General features: G+C 41.0%; 1 protein-coding gene and 1 long non-coding RNA gene across 3 annotated transcripts in view; one reads left to right on the top strand and one right to left on the bottom strand.

The window, feature by feature from the left end:
• The window catches only part of SLC39A8 (solute carrier family 39 member 8), an 81,688-nt gene that overhangs the window by 56,449 nt on the left and 4,792 nt on the right, over nt 1-20,447 (bottom strand). The window lies entirely within an intron of this gene.
• On the top strand, nt 13,948-19,398 carry LOC131507266 (uncharacterized). The gene is made up of 3 exons (XR_009259424.1): nt 13,948-14,101; nt 14,202-14,304; nt 19,307-19,398. It is a non-coding gene; the product is annotated as an uncharacterized LOC131507266 (long non-coding RNA).

Below are 20,447 nucleotides of genomic sequence, written 5' to 3'. Positions count from 1 at the left end.
ATTAAGGAGTGGACCTGTTGTGATGAGTACTGAGTGTTGCATGGAAGGGTTGAATCACTAAATTTAAACCTGAAACTAATATCACACTGTATGTTAACTGACGGAAATTTAAAGAAAAACTTAAATAAAAAAAAAAAAAACCACAACTCTAGGCCTTGCCTTATAATGAGAACGAGGACAGAGTACTAGCAGAACCCTAGCAGTGTGGCAAAACTGAATTAATGGCAGGCCTGATTTATTTAAAATAGCTATCTACCGGCAAGTAGGATGCAAATAACTTTACACAACCGCCTATTTGGCTTTACAATCTAGATTTCCATAATGCTTTGATTTAACAAAGTTGAACCTGAAACAAAGAAAGCAGTTGTCTAAGAAAGGGCGGTGTTTCCCAGAGCAGGGATAAACAGGATGAGAGCCCAATGCCAGAGCAGTGAGGTGACAACAGAACTGGTTGAACCGTTAAGGAAGGTCAAACATCCTCTCAAACACACCCCTTCACCTCCAAAACAAACAATGAATAAATTATGAAAGCAGCGGGAGGCACCAGGGCTCTTCATAGAACAATCCAGGATGATGAGCCTGAATCCTACGCGTCTTGATAAAACTTCCTGAGCTTTTTTGCCATCTTGCTTTACAGTTATGCACTGAGCTTTCCTCCTTGGCATCTATTTGTTTTTACAACACCGCTATTGTCAAGGGTAGCACCGGAAGCTCGCCGGCCCTTTGAGCTTTGTGCTATCAGAGGCAAACTCCAACCACCTGCCACCCTAATGTTCAATGGGTTGACTTGTTTTCTCAAAGCATTTTCTCCAATTTTTTTTTAACTCCTTTGGTCTCTTGGCCACGTGAAGGCGATCTCAAACGGGTCTTATTCAGATGAAGCACCCAAGTAAGGAAGATGTAGAGGTAAAGGGGTTTAGATGCATATCATAAATGAGATCTCAAATTATATCCAGAATCATTTAACCAAATAGTTCCATGCATTTCTTCTTCTACTTCCCCTACTCCTTCTTCCTCACCAATTCTGGCTAGACAGAAATTTTTGGGTTTGGTTTCTTTTTGTTGGTGTGGTTTTTTGTGGGTTTTTTTTTTTTTTTTTTTTTTTTTGGCGGGTGGGGGGGTTGTTCGTTTCTTTGTTTTGTTTTGTTTTGTTTTTGCATATTTTTCAGGACACATCTTTGTGGAAATGCTGATGCAGGGAGGGACAGGGACAGGGTTGAATGATTAGGGCACTTCCTCCCCAACATTTTGTACAGTTAAAACTTGCTAATAATAAATGCCAACGAGTTAGGCAAGATTTGAAATCACACAGCATAGATAATGACACAGGCCCTGTACTTGGCTAAACTTTGGTCAGGTTCCTCTAATCCTTTGAGGCCTCTGCCTTGCATCCATTCTCACAGGGTCTGCATTGTCCCATTTTAGCAAGAATCCTGCTAAAATCCTTGGGATCTGATCACTCCTGCCTGCCTTCAGTAAGGATCCTATTAAGTAGGATCCTCCTCCTCCCCAAATCCCTAATGTTTCCTCTTAGTAATTTTCCATTCCTTGACCCCACCTTGCTCCTTGGTTATAAATCACCACTTGTCCATGATGTATTTGGAAATGAGCCCAGTTCTACACTGAGGTCCCTTCTCCCCTATTGCAACAGTTCTTGAATACAATCTGTTTTTATAGCTTCAACTACTGTTGTACTATATTACAAGTATAATAACCATGTAATTGTACTACATGTTGCATAAATTATTTTCTTCATTTAACAAAATTTCTAGAATCATAGAAGTCTGGGTATAATACCGGTGGGAGAAGAGGAAGGTGGGGGAAGTTGAAGTTTGACAACCAAGAAAGAAATAACACAAAGGGAAGTCCTAACACCCTCCATTAAGAAATCTAATAATTGTGGCAGAAATAAATCACACACCAATGTTTATAAAACCTGAGAAAAAGTGATAAATTCATGAGACAGAATGATAAAGAGCTAGGAATGTTCCCGTAAGGGAGAAATGATATGCAGAGGAAACAGTCAAAAACAACTCTGAGGTTAGGCCTTTGAGAAAGTAGACAGCGGCTGTTGCCACAGATGTGACTGGGGGACGTAGGAAAAGAAATACATTTGGGAGGGTGGTGGCCAGTTTGGTTTGAGACATTTTAAGTTATAAGGCCTGTGAAATACCAGATGGAAATGATGAGTGAGCTTTTTCCAAGAAAGGTAGAGGCCAGAGATAAGGACGTGACTGTCTTCCGAGAGGAGATAAGAGCATGGGGGGGGGGTGGGGGGGGAGGGAGGGGGGGATCGACAGAGTTCAGAAAGAAGAGAAAAGCTTTGGAGTTTAGGAACACATATATAATTTGTGCAAAAGCAGCAGGAGAAACCAGAGAACAAGAAAGAGCGAGAAAAGCCCAAAACATAAGAAGTCCTCTAGGCCAGTAAAATGTAGTGAATGCCTGTTGTTTTTGCCTGCCTGAGATCCACATCATCCAGTAACTCCTGCCATGGCAGTACTTCCTGCCATGGGAGCCTCCTTCTATGTGATGTAGTTGGGGCTGATCAGAGAACACGTGACCCAGACCAGTCCACTGTCTCGTAGAGCTTTTGAAAAAAATCTTTTTTGACTAGGATTGCTATGAGCCTGGGGTTCCCTTAGGCCACGTTTCCAGCATGTGAAAGAAGGTGAACTAATGCGTAGAGATGACAGGTTTCCAACACAGTTGCTAAGCCCCTGGTTAGAGCTGTGCCTAAAGCTGGTTCTGCCCCTTGACTCTTCAGTGACCTGAGACAATGAATTCCCTTTGTGACTTAAGCTAATTAAAATTAAGGTTTTTTTCACTTACAAATGAAAGACTACCGATTGATCTATAAAGTAATCATTCTAAAAGACATTTTTAAAGCTAGGAAATGAAGGGGCGCCTGGGTGGCTCAGTCGGTTAAGCGTCCGACTTCGGCTCAGGTCATGATCTCGCGGTCCGTGAGTTCGAGCCCCGCGTCGGGCTCTGTGCTGACAGCTCGGAGCCTGGAGCCTGTTTCAGATTCTGTGTCTCCCTCTCTCTCTGGCCTTCCCCCGTTCATGCTCTGTCTCTCTCTGTCTCAAACATAAAATAAACGTTAAAAAAAAAGAAAAAGAAAGGAAAAAAATAAAATTAAAAAAAGCTAGGAAATGAAGCTATGTCCAGAACCTATGGGAAAACAAAACGACAAGCTTTTCCACTCCTTAAACCTTCTCCATTCTTCCTTTTCTCAACACATAGGCAGCTCTCTCTACTTGGCTGTCTCGTCAAATGGCACAGATTAAACAATAAAGAACAATAGGAACATCTGATCCTGTGCCCACTATGCCAAGGCTTTCACACCACACTGAAAGTGAAATATCATTCTATTCAAAAGTCACCCCAAAAATTATTTCAGATTCTGCTTTTCCATGAACTGTGCTTCTGTGCAAGCTGAACGGTTCACGAACCCAATCAGGACACTGCTAGTTGTGCCATGTTTTCTCTTATGAAGGTAAACGTAGGAAGAGGGAGCACTTTGTGATTCATTTAGACTCAATGACGGTCAGAGTTAGAATGAAACATCTAGTCCAGTCAGTTTTTTTAGGATGTCAAGTAACTGAGCCACACAAACTTTAAATTTCATTACCAAGCCCCAAGGGAGCCCGAGGTAGAACTGGGATTAGAATCCAAGTCTGAGGAGCCTGTGTGGCTCAGTCAGTTGAGCGTCCAACTGTTGATTTTGGCTCAGGTCTTGACCCAGAGTTGTGGGATCGAGCCCCTGCATCAGGCTCTGCATTGAACATAAAGCCTGCTTGGGATTCTCTCTCTCCCTCTCGCCCTCTGCCCCTCTTCCCAACTCACATGCATGCACACTCACTCTCTCTCCCTCTCTAAAATAAAATTAAAAAAAAAAAAAAAAAAAGAATCCAAGTCTGAAAAAGAACCTTGTCTACCTCTTTTTCTTTTAGTGACTTCTCTACCCTGCCCTGCAATGCCACACCTGTTGTTTTACAGCAGGAACTATGGCTACCTTCTGGAATTTGCCATGTATGTAGCTGAGATGAAAACCAAACAACTCCTCCTTCCCTTTACCCCAAGTGAATGACTCATCTCCCATTCTTTGAAGAGATGTGACAGGTAAGAGTCTGAATAAGAATCCATCCAAAATCTTTATCACTTCTACTCTCATCAAAGCCAATCCTACTTTTCCCTCACTGCCACTGGTGAATATTCACTCACCAAATACAGGTCGATAACATTTTCTCTGGGCCAAGTGTTCTGATGGATGCTGAGAAAAAGACATGGTTCCATCTTCAATAAGCTCATCATTCAGTAGATAAAACATATATATATAAATGATATAGCTATAGTACAACGTGGGAAGGGGAATAGTAAAGATATATGCAAGGTATTATGAGGAAAGAGGTCTAGGAAGGCTTCTTGGAAGACTAGATACATGTGCTGAGTCTGAAATGCTAAGTCAGTGCGTTTGTTGGCTGGAGAGATAAGATATGAGCCACAAAAACTTCCGTCGGCAGAAATCAGTAACACAAGTAAGTATGTGATTAGTTGGCAAATGAATTTTATAAGCAATAGTTATTATAGGAGTACTGAGAAGCACATAAAAGATATATGCTCAATCTATACCATTTCTTTTAATTCCCAGACCAATTACTAAAGTAGGCTATAGGAGAAATCTGGGATAAAGAAATGATATCTTAGAAAAGTAAGCTGTCCAAGATGAAACAACTCATAAATGTTAAAAACAGAATTCAAACCAATGTCTTCTTGCATTTTCTGACTTCTAAGCCAATACTCTTGCTGAAATACCCCTATGTTTTTTTGGCTGAACACTGAGAATGAGAAGAACACAAATAATGAAAGAGAGAACCATTCAGACCCTGGCAAGGAGTATATTTGTTGCCCCTAAAGTGACATGAGGGGCGCCTGGGTGGCGCAGTCGGTTAAGCGTCCGACTTCAGCCAGGTCACGATCTCGCGGTCCGTGAGTTCGAGCCCCGCGTCAGGCTCTGGGCTGACGGCTCGGAGCCTGGAGCCTGTTTCCGATTCTGTGTCTCCCTCTCTCTCTGCCCCTCCCCCGTTCATGCTCTGTCTCTCTCTGTCCCAAAAATAAATAAAAAACGTTGAAAAAAAAAAAATAAAAAAAAAAATAAAGTGACATGAGTCATAGAGTTAAATTACTCTTAGATCATATTTAGCGTTCTACCCAAGGAGAAACCTGGCGAACAATCAAACATCAACCAGGTTTTCTCACCACCGTGAGAATTAAGGAGGAAATGCAAGATGGCTGTGATTCTTTGCCCCTCAAATAGCCCTCCTACCGGTCACCCAAACAAGAATGTTGGGCACACTCACACAGCAGACAGCCCAGAACCTGGTACAATACCCTCAGCCACACATCCATGGTTGCTACATTGCCATGAGCTACTCTTGTAACAGGATCATCAAATCTGGAATACCTGGATGTGTGCCATTTTGAATGCTTTGCATCCGTGTTACTATTTTCAATTCCATGTTTTTGCAGCTCAAGCAGAGGAGTCACCAGGTTGGTTCATCCACCTGAGCTACCATCACATAACCATATGACTGTGAGACCAGCACGACTGGCCATAGATTGTTAGGAATGTATTGAGAGGAGGAAAAGGTGAAGATCCAAAATAATTATTTAATGAGAACAAAACCTCTGGAATCCTTGAGATCACATTTACCGCGGTATTTACAAATGCTAATACTAACAATTTTGCCATTATATATATATATATATATATATATATATATATATATATATAAAACATTGTGCGCCTGGCACACAGTAGGGCTCAGTAAATACTTGTGGAATGAATGGATGAGTAAATGAATACATGAACCCCTCACTTGTCTTCACAGTATTTTTAAAAGACAACTGCAGGGGCGCCTGGGTAGCGCAGTCGGTTAAGCGTCCGACTTCAGCCAGGTCACGATCTCGCGGTCTGTGAGTTCGAGCCCCGCGTCAGGCTCTGGGCTGATGGCTCGGAGCCTGGAGCCTGTTTCCGATTCTGTGTCTCCCTCTCTCTCTGCCCCTCCCCCGTTCATGCTCAGTCTCTCTCTGTCCCAAAAATAAATTAAAAACATTGAAAAAAAATTAAAAAAAAAAAAAGACAACTGCAAAACATTTTAAGTTCACAGTAGTAACCTAAAGAAAATTATGAAAAAACAAACAAGCCCAGAAAGTACGGTATACATTAGAGTGGTTCCAAGTGGCGACTAGCCAAAGCTCCCAAAAGAACAACTTAAATACTGAAATGTTGAAAAGGTGGTTTGAGTTTAACAACTGGGAGGCCCTTTCTGACCATGAAACAAGTGGACAGTACCTGTTCATCCTTTCAGGGGTAACTGCACAATGTCATGGAACCAGGGATTTCGATGCTCCACCCTGGCAGCAGGCGTGTTCAAAGTCAGAATGACTGAAAACACCACTTCCAGAGTTGCTGCTGATGCAATAATGGAACTACCAAGCCTTAGTCACAAGGAGCGTTGAGTACCTCTTCCAAACCCCCTTGGTATTGCTCAATATATATATGACACTGAGTCACACTAAGCAACATTCTCTTGAACTTTTTCTCTCTTCATTTCCTCTTCAACGTCTTCTCAATACAATTTTACCAAGATAAAAGGGACTTTTTTCTAAGGTTTGCGCAAAGAACATTCTAGACACGTGATCTCTAGGTTCAAGAGGTGGCTAATTGAGCGATCCCAGCTCTGTTTTCCCAATTCATTTTTCCATCGTTCCCTCAACTCTTCTCACACCTCTTACTGAAGCCACTAGAGTGCTGATGCATTTCCACGCAGAATACACACATACACACACACTCAAACACATGTGCGCACACGCATTCACATTCACTCTCAAAACTGCTCCTAAAGAAGAGACATAAAGGGCCTTCGGTATATTATTTAAAGAAAATAGCTTGCTTTATGATACATTGTTCGGGGAAATAATATTACCGTGAAACAGTATGTATCAAATGGCATCATTCTATAAATAAGGTTCAATCCAATCTGGAAATGTATGCTTCAAAATATTAACAGTGTTTCTCTCTCGGTGATGAAATTATGGGTGATTTTTATTTTTTCCTCTCTGCTTCTCTATATTTGCCAAGTTTTAGACAATGTATGTGTATTCCTGTTCCAATTAGAAAAATAAAGTTAAATCATGGGGAGTTTCTTCAATCTCTTTTTCTAGGTTCCTCCAAACACAATTAAGACAAGCTGGAATTTTTTTTATTTTACTAGAGAAAAAGAAACTTTAAAAGCTACGATACACTTTTTAAAAGAGGTTTAAAGACTTTTCTGATTTTACCATAGCTGTTGACACATGTCTCAGACCTGTCCCATCCACATTCAGTTTCTCAAGGCGTCCTTGCCCCTGAAAGCTGGCATGGTATCAGAGCACAGACATTCAGTGTGGATTCTTGACTTTCTGACCCTGACCTGCCTCCAGCTAGCAGGAACCCCCTTACTTTCCATCACCTGTGAGGACAGCCTTCTCCCATTTGCTGCCAGGATCAAAAGGTCTTTGGGTCTTGCTGCTCACCAAGGGCCTTCCACTCAGCCCCTTCAGAGATAAGGTGTAGAAGATACGACTGCTCTCCAGTCAGGACTGGGGCAAATGTCACAAGGGTGAGCTCATCCTTCAAAGTCATCTCACCTCTGCATACAAGGAATGACTTCATCCACCCCAGCCCCAATATTATGAAAAATCCTTTAGGACAGTAGGTCTCAAGACGTCATCCAGGCACCTCTACAGATTACCAAAACCCTTTCAGAGAATGTGTAAGGTAAAACTTATTTTTATAATAATATCAAGACTGCATTTTCATTTTTTTATGAGTGAACAATGGGTATTCCAGAAGCTATGTGACATATGTCACAACAAATTGAATACAGGAGCATATATCAGAATATACCTGTCTTCTAAGCCACATGTTAAAGAGATTTACAAAAATGTAAAACAATGCCATTCTTCTCACAATTTTTTGTTATGAAAAATACAATTATGTTTTCATTAAAAACTGCTAATATAGTATGGGCTTATTAATGTTATTTTTAATATATTAAATATTTAAAATTCTTCTCAACATTAATTTCTATAATGGTATATATCAATAGATATAAACCACATATACTGAAGGTCTTTGGTGTTCTCAATAATTTTTAAGGGTACAAAAGAGTACAAACTTGAGTCTGGCACATAAGACTGACACATAGGCCTCCAGATACCACTTAATTGACAAGTAAGTTGGGAGCTTCTAACTGATCTTAACTAATATACCTCTCACCCTATTTATCCTACATCCCCATAAGATTGCTTCTATTGAAACACTGCCACTGTCACTCTTCTACTCAAACATCTCCCCACACAAAAATAAAAAACTTTCCTTCTGCCAAGCATCTAAAGTCCTAACATGGAAGAACTTCAATTACCTGTCTCCAATCTTCCTACTGCCTTTACCATCCTCCAAAAGCATACTGGAACTCTCTATTCTGATTTATTTTATTTTATTTTTATTATTTTTTAACATTTTTATTTATTTCTTGAGAAAGAGAAAGAGAGAGAGAGAGAGAGAGAGCACATGAGCAGGGGAGGGGCAGAGAGAGAGGGAGACAGAGGATCCCAAGGGGCTCCGAGCTGTCAGCACAGAGTCTGATGCAGGGCTTGAACCCACAAACCGTGAGATCATGACCTGAGCCGGAGGCAGACACTTAACTGACTGAGCCACTCAGGTGCCCCAAACTCTTTATTCTAAATAAAAAGTTTTAACAAGTCTTGTATTGGGACTTTGCATGCCCCATGTTCCCTACCTAGAGTTCTGATACATATCCTTTCAAAGTATCCAACTCCTATCTGTCCTGACCTTTGGCCCCCACCTCCGCTGATTAATACTGCATGCTCACCAGACTCTTAACGCTGGTGGTATTTTTTGGTTAGCACTTACAGTGTGCTTCTTTGTATTATCATCTGTTCATGAAAATGGGTATCTCTTTAGTAAGATCACATGAAGATCTCGAAAGGATAGATGTAGTCCTTTTACATCTTCTTCAACCCCTAATAAGGCTTTGGACCATGTAAGACACTCAATTTATAACAATCACATATTTGACAGATTAAAGAAAGGGAGGATGGATGAAAAAAATTGGAAACTACTCGCACATAGTATCTGAGTATAATTCTGAGAAATACAACTCAATAACCTGAAAGTCATTTACCAGTTATTCACCTCTGAAGAGCCAAGTTTTCCAATCACAAGTTTCTCTGCTATGCCATGAAACTTTTCCACAATCAGTTCAGGGTGGCCCTGATACCACAAATAAGCTATACTAACACCAACTTTTCCAACTTGCCCTAAGAACTATAACTATAAGCCATGGAGAAAATCCAAGTCTAAATTAGAAAAAAAATTTTTTTTGACAAAATTCAGAAATTAGAAGAAATAAAAGCTTTATTATTTCCTTCTCTGATGATATACAGGTTACACTTTAACATACTATTTCTTCTATACTATTTTAAAAATTTGTCTGCACCAAATAAAGGAATTGCTAGTTTGCCTCGAATCAAATGAGACATTTAGGTTGATTTAAGAAGTTATTTTAAGAGCGCCTGGGTGGCTCAGTTGGTTGGGCATCAGACTTCAGCTCAGGTCATGATCTCACGGTCTGTGAGTTCGAGCCCCACGTCAGGCTCTGTGCTGACAGATCAGAGCCTGGAGCCTGCAGCATATTCTGTGTCCCTCTCTTGCTCCCCACTCATAGTCAGTCTCTCTCTCTCTCTCTCTCTCTCTCTCTCTGTCTCAAGAATAAATAAAACATAACAATTTTTTTAAAAAGTTATTTTAGTATGTTAGTATAAAATTTGGTGTTAAAATGTTGGAGCTATTCATTCATTCAACAAATATTTTCTCAATACCTACTAAATGCCGGATACTATGCTAGTTACAGAAAAAGAGAAAGTGATTGAAATGAACCCGATCCCTAAACTCCGAGGTCTTACAGACTATTGCAGGGCTTACATATAAATATAAATAACTATAGTATGGCCTGGTAAGTGTTAGGGTGTGGAGAAAGGATAATTAACCCACCTGAAAGTATTGGGATTGTCAGAGGCTTCCAAGAGAAAACAATTATCTAAGTTGAGATGTGAAGGAAAAAGGAGAAATAAGGTTGGAGAAACACAGGGGTAGGAATATATACCGCAGGGTCTTGAATATCAGGTGAATTAGATTTTATTCTAACAGTAATGAGAAGCCATTTAAGGAGGGTGCAATGATCAAATTTGCATATTAGAGATGAAATCTGGCAGGAATGTGGAGCATAGGAAGGGACACGGGGCAAGACTGGATGCAGCGGCAGCAAGAGAAACAGGGCAGACATGTATTGAGCACTTGCAGCATGCCAGGCACATGACAGAATGGCAAGATACAATAACTCATTTAATCTCCACAACAATCCCATAAAATAGGTAAAATTATCCCTATCAGACTAAAAAGAACCCTGGAGTTTAGAAAGATTGAGTCAGAACCATGTTGACCTTACTGTGACAGGACTTATGTGCATTTGCAATAAGGGGGTAGGGGTTTCAAGAATAACATCCAGTTTTTCAACTTAGTCAACCAACCAAGCAGATGGTGATGCTGATCACTGAGACTGGCAGAATGGAATTACCAGGAGGCTGTGATGGAGAAAGGATAGAGTTGATGAGCTCCATCTGGATTAGGTTTAGACCTGCTGAGCTGGGGACGGGAGAAGACTGCACATCAATCGGCAACAGGATATGCCAGGCTAAACCTCAAGAGAGAAATCTGGACCCAGCCAACCCCCTTAGGGAGCATCTACGAACAGGTGAAAACTTCAGTCGGAGGACAGATGGACATTATGTGGAGCGAGTGTGTAAAATCAAAAGGAAGAGGACTTGAGGTAGAACCCTGAGGAACATCAATACTTAAAAGACGAGCAAAGAACACTGAAATTGAAAAGAAGCAGAAAGAGAGGTAAGAAAATCAAAGCACACATAGTCACAGGCAAGGAAAGGGTGTGTTTCACCTGGGAAGCGCCCATTGTATTTAGCAGTAAGAAGGTTCTGGGTGATGTCCTGTAGGGTAATTTCATGAAAGCATTAGGGACAGAGCCCACAGTGTGCTGTGGAGTGACTGGAAGGTGAGAAAATGGAATGGCAATTCAAATATTTCCACTGGCCCATTATATACAGAAAGCAGTGCATAAACACCGTGAGATATTCAGGGAATTCACAGCACAGGGGCCCCAGTAACATAGCATATGCCCAAAACCAGCACAGTGGAGAAGAAACAGGCAATCAGACTTGGAATGTCTGTTCTCCAAGACAAATCTGGATACTTGGTGACTTTTGCCAAATGACTTATTTGTGTCTCAGTTTCTGGGCAAACTGGTATGTCTTAATTCTCCCCCAATACTGTTTTGAGTGTCAAATGCCAATAATCAGAAAATAACACTGCAAGGTTGAAAAATAGCTGTGAAGGAATTAACATCAGGTTTTAGAGCTAGCCCTGACTGTTGCAGAGACAACTTCAGCGGGGAAAAATAATAATAATAATAACTTTTTTCTTGTTTTCTGAACAAGAGTAATATCAGCAGAGAACACCTTCCTGCTTCAAACGATTGTACAGTTCCCAGTGACTTCAAGAAGCTCGCATCAATTCTACCTTGACATCCAGGCACATAGATGAAAGTAGGGGACACTTGACATTTCGGAAAATCAAGCAGCTCGTCCGTGGGATGATATTCTTCAGCACGAGGAACAAAATGGAAAGAGCATAGGTTTTGAAGTCCAGTGCCTCTGGAATAGAATCCTCACTCTGCCACTTCTGAGCTCTGACTCTGAGTGATGTATTTATCCTAGCTAAGACTGGCTTTCCTCATGGGAATACCTAGAACTCTTATCCTGTGAGATTAGGAGGGTTAATGGGATGACGTATAAGGAAGTACCGAGCACAGTGCCTGGCACATGATAAGTACTCCATAAATGTTAACCTCATTCCTATTAGAACACAACCTACTTCCTCTCCTAGAGTGAAGGTCCTACCCAGAATATTTCTTTAACTGGCATTCATCCCACGATTAAGAATAGAGCCGGGGCGCCTGGGTGGCTCAGTCGGTTGGGCGTCCTACTTCAGCTCAGGTCATGATGTCGCAGTTTGTGACTTCAAGCCCCGCGTCGGGCTCTGTGCTGACAGCTCAGAGTCTGGAGCCTGTTTCAGATTCTGTGTCTCCTCCTCTCTCTGCCCCTCCCATGCTTGTGCTCTGTCTCTGTCTCTCAATAACAAATAAACGTTAAAAAAAAATTTTTTTTTTAAATAGAGCCAATGTGTAGCTTTTCTTATTAAGGTGTGTAGATGAAGTAAGAAAAGACTATCCCTAAATTCTGAGATCTCTGCTCCTAAAGAAAATGGTAGAGCATCATGATTTGATATATAAATTCAATTGCCTGGTATCATCAATAGCATGCATTTTTTAACAAAAGAGGCTGTGTGTTTTCTAGCACACGTGTTCAACTTCGCACGAAGCAGGATCTGTGACCCAACTCAGAATCAACCTACTGATTTTATCATTCCCTTTCATACGAAGTTTGAGCTAACTCTTGTGCCAAACTTATCCCAGGGAGACCAAAGTAGCCCCTGTTCTCTTACCTGCTTTCCAACTAACAAGGCCAGCTAGACGTGAAGGACCCTGGATTCTGTCCGCTTATAAAACCCATACAGAGATCCTGAGGTAAATCTACACTTAAAACCACAATTAGATCAATTTCTAGAAATACATCATGCACTCCCAACCATTCACATTTCAGTATGATGTAAATGCTGGATAAAAACAATACAACACAGGGGCGCCTGGGTGGCGCAGTCGCTTAAGCGTCCGACTTCAGCCAGGTCACGATCTCGCGGTCCGTGAGTTCGAGCCCCGCGTCAGGCTCTGGGCTGATGGCTCGGAGCCTGGAGCCTGTTTCCGATTCTGTGTCTCCCTCTCTCTCTGCCCCTCCCCCGTTCATGCTCTGTCTCTCTCTGTCCCAAAAATAAATAAAAAATGTTGAAAAAAAAAATTTTTTTTAAAAAATTAAAAAAAAAAAACAATACAACACAGCCTCAGCAGAACTCTGGAGGAGAAGAAATACTCATAACTTCAATGCACATTGAAACACTCAATATTATTTCTTTAGCCTATACACCAAAGGCTTACATTTTTTGGAATTTATCCCCAGTGTTTGATAAAAGGGAAGCAGAAGCAAACAGTCAAAGACTCTCTCAAGGTAAGAGCTGTCATGGAAACTAACACTGAAACCAAAGTCAATGGACTGACATACTTCCTACTGAGTTTTAGGACTGGCATATTTCTCATTGAACTTTTCATTTCGTTAATGCTTACTGTCTTTTTATAGCAGTGCTTTCCTCTGTAAGTTGACCGACACTAGGGTGCTCAGGCCTCCAGCGAAAGACAATTTTGTTAAGAACAGTTATCACTATATCAAGTAACACAGTAGTATAAAGTATGCATTGAGCATATGTTCGAGCCAGGCATGACGCTAAATGTTCTACATGTATTTCTTTATTTGTTATTCATTATTTAGAGTAACATAGGTAATGGGAAAAAATTTTTATTTGAGTTACTACATATAATGCGCTGAAGATAGAAGTGCCTGAAATATAGTAATTGCTCAGTAAATGTTATTATTGTTTTTATATTTTAGCTCAAACAACCATCCTAAGAGTACAGTTCATTCTTTTTTTTCAGTTCACAGATGTAAAAACTAAGGATTAAGGAGGTTAAGGACTTTCCTGTGATTCCCCAGGTAATAAGTGACAAATTAGAATTTCAGCCCAGGTCTGTTTGATTCCAGAGGCCAAATTGTTAACCATTATGTTGTATTCTCTACTATAGTCAGAGATCTAAAAAGCTCACCAAATAAATCGATGACAACTCTGGATTATTTTTGAGCTATGTTCATAGAACTAAAGCCTTAGAGGCCTTATCAAGGCACACCTGTTTTTTGTTTTCTAGCCATTCAGTTAGTCATAAAAAAAGTCAAGGTATTAAATACTTGGACTTGCAAGGCATAATACTACTTTTCAGGTTAACACCTTTGATCTAGATTCACAGATTTTTGTTTTTGTTCTCCTTAAACTCCAGGCCAAGAAAAACAACAGAGGATCTTTGGAAGGAGACAGAAACCAACTGAAACAAGGCTCCATTCTGGAGATTTTCTATGCTCCCAAATCCCTCCATCACAAAGGTAATTCAATGATAGTTTCATTTCTTTATAAATCTCAAGACTCGGCAAACTCATTTGCCCCTGAAATAGACAACTGGGAATAGTTTGAGAATAAATTAATTAGCTTCAATTACAAGCAGGAACCTACTGTTATCTAGAGTTGGGAATGGGAAAACTTTCTGAAAACTATAGTTTCTTCGGTGGTCTACAGTTTAGTAACATTCTTTTTTTAAATAAATTGCATTGTAAATGACCCCAATATTAACTGTTTGCCCTTAGCAATATGGATAGTCCCTTGATGAAATGCCACTCTGAATATAAGTGACTTACAAACTCTTATTACCAACCTCAATAAGCTGCCTTTATATAGGGCTGCTTCTCTTTTCCCTGAGGAATATCAATCCCTCTCAACCTCAGGTCTTATTTTCCATTCTTATGTATATTCCTATTTTTCTCCCCCAGTCTCTACTACTACAACCAAAAGAAACTGATCACATAGAGGACTCAAATGTACATGAAATTTAGTGTACATTAAATTTAAAACCCTTAAGTTTAGAAAACTTAAAACAGTCATAGTTGAAAAACAATGGTTTTTTTTTTAATGTTTATTTATTTTTGAGAGAGAGAGAGAGTACACGAGCGAGGGAGGGGCAGAGACAGAGGGAGACACAGAATCTGAAGCAGGCTCCAGACTCTGAGCTGTCAGCACAGAGCCAGATGCAGGGTTCGAACCCAGGAACCGTGAGATCATGACCTGAGCTGAAGTCAGATGCTTAACTGACTGAGCCACCCAGGCGCCCCAGCAATGGGTTTTTATGACAGGGAAATGAAGTCCCTGCACCTCAGCATATCCCAAGATAGGTATGATCAGGAAGCAGGATATGGCATGAATCCTGGGAAGCATAAAAACTGCAAATCTCGGGGCGCCTGGGTGGCGCAGTCGGTTAAGCGTCCGACTTCAGCCAGGTCACGATCTCGCGGTCCGTGAGTTCGAGCCCCGCGTCAGGCTCTGGGCTGATGGCTCGGAGCCTGGAGCCTGTTTCCGATTCTGTGTCTCCCTCTCTCTCTGCCCCTCCCCCGTTCATGCTGTGTCTCTCTCTGTCCAAAAATAAATAAAAAATGTTAAAAAAATAAAAAAATAAAATAAAAAAAAAAATAAAAAAAAAAATAAAAAAAAAAAAAAAAAAACCTGCAAATCTCCCCACCCAGCTACTCTACTGTGAGCAAGGAATAAAGATCTATCCCCAGTAAGGAAAAAAGTTTACCTCTGCCCTCTCCTGCTAACTGCAGCATTGACCTGCCTACAGCCAGAGTTAATCATTCTGCTCACCTACTCTTCCCTCATTGCTTCAACTCCTTCCTAGCACCTTGGCACAAACCACTTTCTGCAGCACTGTGCAGCCAGCAAGGCAGTTGCTTCACAGGCACCTAAAGGAGGATCTACCCTCTCAACTGCCAGAAGAGAGAGTAAATTCATTGCCAGCATCCTTCTAGAGTAAAAGTGAAAACAGCACTGAAAGTTTTAACAGGAGGCATAGGTGTTTCTCTCCTACTCGGAGTCTATCCCTACAGGAAAACACAAGTTGATTAATATGCCTTTCAGAGGGAAGACTTAAAACTCAGAATTAGGAAAACTATTGCTGCCAAAATATTTTCTCCGAGAAAAACTCATCATATAAGAAAGAATCAAGGACAATTTCATTCTATAAAAGAATTCATGTTGCCCACAGGAAAGTCCATCCTGTAGTTAATAGTACGAGACACATTTGATACAAGCAGATGTTCAATCAACAAATATTTTAGAAACTGAACCAGATATGCAAACTTATCCAAAAGGAGAATTTACTGATTTGTAACTCCTCCCTGAAACGTTTCCCAAAACGATCCTTCACCCTCTCTTTTTTTTTAAATTTTTGTTATTGTTTATTTATTCTTTGAGAGACAGACAGACAGTGCGTGAGCAGGGGAGAGGCAGATAGGGAGGCAGACACAGAATCCGAAGCAGACTCCAGGCTCTGAGCTGTCAGCACAGAGCCCAATGCAGGGCTTGAATTCACGATCGGTGAGATCATGACCTGAGCCGAAGTCGGTCACTCAACCAACTGAGCCACCCAGGCTTCCCCTTCACCCTTTGAAACTAGTAGCACATGCTGGGGCATCTGGGTGGCTCAGTCACCTAAGCACCCAGCTCTTGATTTCAGTTTAAGTCGTGATCTCACATAGTGGGATTGAGCCCTGCATCAGGCTTCACACGGGGCATGGGGCCTGCTTAAGATTCCCTCTCACCTCTCTCTCTGCCCCTCCCCCGCCCATTCTCACTCTCTCTCTCTCTCTCAAAAATTAAAAATAAGAAAAATAAACTAGTAGCACATGCTATCACCAGTCTTCATATGACATTTAACCACAAACAGCCTAGTGATATCTCTCACCATATTTGCCTTAGCAATTACTTAACTACGCAGTTTGCCTTGTATACCTTTCACATCTTATTTAGATTATAAGCTCTCTGAGGAAAAGGACTCATTATCACCACTGTAGTTTCTATACTCTTGGCACAGTTCCCTTCAAGTGACTAAGCAATGGATTAGCTGATAAGTGATCAATGATGAGTAACTTCTACTCACAATTCAAAATCTGAGGTAATAGTGGCCCAGGGTAGAGACAGTATGATTTCCAAGACCATAATTCAAAAAATCCACTATCCCATAGTGTTGAGGATTGCCTGAGGTTCTACCACTTCCCATGTGACACCAGGTGAGTTACTTAATCTTTCTGTACCACGTTTTTCTCATGTGGAAAATGAAGATAATAATGGTGCCATTATCGTAGGGTTGGGAGTATGAAATGTGAAAATACAAATAAACTGGCTAAGAGTTATGGCACATAGTACAAGACAAATAAATTCCTCGACACAATTATTTATGTTTTGTACAAAAGGGTCCATGTGACTCTTAGAGTAGTTAAATATGGAAAGAATGAAGGGCATTTTCCTGGACAGATTCCAATCATACCTGGCAAAGAAGCAAACTAAATTCTTGACATCACAGTCAAATGAATTACGAGTGTCCTTCGTTTTCCCAAAACCTCTAGGAAACAATGATTTAACTGTACTCTGTCAACTTAAATGAGAGTGATGTAATAGATCAGAATAGGTACATTGTCTTAAAGGAAAAGCAACCAGAGACCTAAATGCAACCTTGCCCTCTGTCCCGCCCTTCATTTCTCACCTGAACGAGCAGGCTGGAAGGCATTCCTAGAAGACTTACCCCAGCCATTTCTCAGAACACAAAAGCCAAAAGAACAGATGCTCTTTCTCTCCTCCATTCATGTCAGGGGTTCCCACAACCTCCCTCTAACCTCCATCTAACCTACCACGACCCCCACCCCAGGAAAAAGTACAATAGAACAAACTATGCATACAATACATATGTCATGAACACACACACACACACACACACACACACACACACACACCACACCACTAGCCAGGCCATCCACTGAAATAAAAGGCCTACAGTTACCTCACTGCTTCTCCCTCTGGCATCATTAGGCCAGAAACTAATGAAGGAAAAGATTTAACAATATTTAAATGATACAACAGGCAAAAGATTGAAGTAGAAGATATTTATTTGGGGGCACTTTTATTGCCTGCTTTTCTGCAAGAGGTAGGGTCTTTATGCTACCTCCCAACTGTCTCCAGGCCCACACAGTCATTACATCTCTTGCAAACCACCACAGACTCCTCCTTCATTCTGTCTTGGCCCGACCCAACACATTCCACACTCTCATGCGGAAGGATTTTCTGAAAACACAAGGCTGATCCTGTTACACTTTTGTTTGCAATTCTTAATTACACATGTCATGCTGCGGTGCATTGTGGTTATGTATGCATATGTCATACCTCCCTCAATATACTGTAACGTCATGGGAAAGCCCAAACTATTTTACCTATATTAAACAATCTTCACTCATTCACTCAAAAAATAAGTAATACGTATGTGTTACGTACCAAGCACTACACTAGCCCCTAGAGATGAGTCAGATCCTTCCCTTCAATTTGTTTACAATCATGTGTGTATTGTAACTCATGATGTTATTTACATATTATAATTGCAACATAGAATATATTATGATTGCATAGGCACCGATTAACATAGGATCATAGAAAGGTTCCTACTAAATGCTTGAGCAGATCAAGAAAGGCTTCTCAGAAGCAGTAACGTCTACACCGATACCTGAAGCATCAGCAGATATATAGGGAGAGCGAGGAACTAAGGGAGATCCATTAAAATGAGAATAGCGGCAAAGGACAAGCCTTGAGAAATACACAGGAACCAGATCATAAAACGGGTTAAGCCACATTAAAGTGTTTGAAGTTTATCTTGAAGGAATTTAATTGTTTTAGTAAGATGAGTGATATGATCAGATTTCTACTTTAAACATGACCACCCTAATTAGAGTATAGTAGTCATTCAAGACCTCTGTTAAACACATGAAGAGTTAAATGTAATTAGCATTAAAAAAAAACTATTTCAGGAATTCAAAAAAGAGAGAAATCAGTGAGTCAGTGCTGGCTGTGATGCCCCAGAGAGGTTTTATGGAGGAGTTCAGCTAGGCTTTTAAGAACATATGATTTTGATAGGGTAATTCAAGGAAAAGAAGGACTTCCTAGTTGGAAACAGGAAGGGTACAAGGAAGATAATTAGCTAGGAAGTGGCTGTGCAAAAGTTTCAGGTGAATTCACAGAAGAGTGACTAGTTTAGTTAAGTGAGTGCCAGGTCTGAAGAGGTAGGATGACATCTCAGGGTCAACTTAGAGGCACAGGGCCTTGAATGCCAGGCTCAGGATTTAAACTTCACCAGCAAAGAGAAGGCTCATGGCTGAGTTTTGAAAGGAGAGATGCATACTCCAAGTGTTGCATTAGGAAGATTGTATACGAATTGGAAGAGGTTTAAAAACAAAGTTCAGGGGGGCATCTGGGTGGTTCAGTGGGTTAAGCATCTGACTCTTGATTTCATCTCAGGTCATGATCTCGAAGTCTGCAGAATCTAACCATTGCTAGGAATGGAGCCTGCTTGGGATTCTCTCCCCCTCACTCTCTGTCCCCCCCTCCCCCGCTTGCATGCTGGAGCTCGCTCTCTCTCTCTCTCAAAATAAATAAATAAACATCTAAAATAAAAAACAAGGGGCTTCTGAATGGCTCAGTCTGTTAAGCATCTGATTTCCAGTCTGGTTATGATCTCGTAGTTCATGAATTCAAGCCCCGCATGGGGCTCTGTGCTAACAGCTCGGAGCCTGCAGCCTGCTTCAGATTCTGTGTCTCCCTCTCTCTCTGCCCCTCCCCTGCTCGTACTCTGTCTCTCTCTCTTCCTCAAAAATAAATAAAACATTAAAAAATATTTTTTTTAAAATACAAAAACAAACAAGGTTCAGGCAACTAGGTGTAGGAATGTGAAAGGAAAAATAAAAGTGGGAGTTTTCTGTGAGAAAAAAACAAAAAGTTAAGAGAGAGAAGTAAAACATAAGGTTGAGTGATGTATGAAACAAGTTCACCTCACATGCCAAAGTCCCACACCCACTCCCTCATTTCCAACACTCCTACTATCCCTCCCTGGGTGACTGATTTATCTGAAAAGAGTCATTTCCTGAAGCTTAGTGTTATCATTTGGAGGATGAGAGTCTTCCTTTTTATCATGCTGTTTAGGTAGTATCTACAGCTAAGAACTAGGAGGTGAGGTTTTTTTGAAGAGAAAATTAAAAGAAAAGAACACCTGGAGAATGAGAGTGAACACTGGAACAAAGAAAAGGTCCCACTAAGGCCATTCTTAAATCCCCTAAATCAAATCACCCAGGATATTCATTCAGTTGGGGTGCCCCTGCTTTTTTTGGGCGGGATAGTTTTGTGTATTTTTTTTTTTTTTGAGAGAGAAAGTGAGAGAGAGTGGAGGAGGGGTAGAAGGGAGAGGAAGAGAGAGAGAGAGAGAAGAGAGAGAAAATCCCAAGCAGGCTCCACACCCTGCATGGAGCCAGATATGGGGCTGGATCTCACCAACTGTGAGATCATGACCTGAGCCAAAATCAAGAGTCGGACACTTAACCGACTAAACCACCCAGGCACCCCTTGGGGTGCCCTTGTTTATTGTAAGAACTCCCCGAGATAGATC

Source organism: Neofelis nebulosa, chromosome 3 (assembly GCF_028018385.1).
Source record: "Neofelis nebulosa isolate mNeoNeb1 chromosome 3, mNeoNeb1.pri, whole genome shotgun sequence".
Classification (NCBI taxonomy): domain Eukaryota; kingdom Metazoa; phylum Chordata; class Mammalia; order Carnivora; family Felidae; genus Neofelis; species Neofelis nebulosa.
The sequence above is the reverse complement of the archived record's forward strand: the minus strand, read 5'-3'. Positions and strand labels throughout refer to the sequence as shown.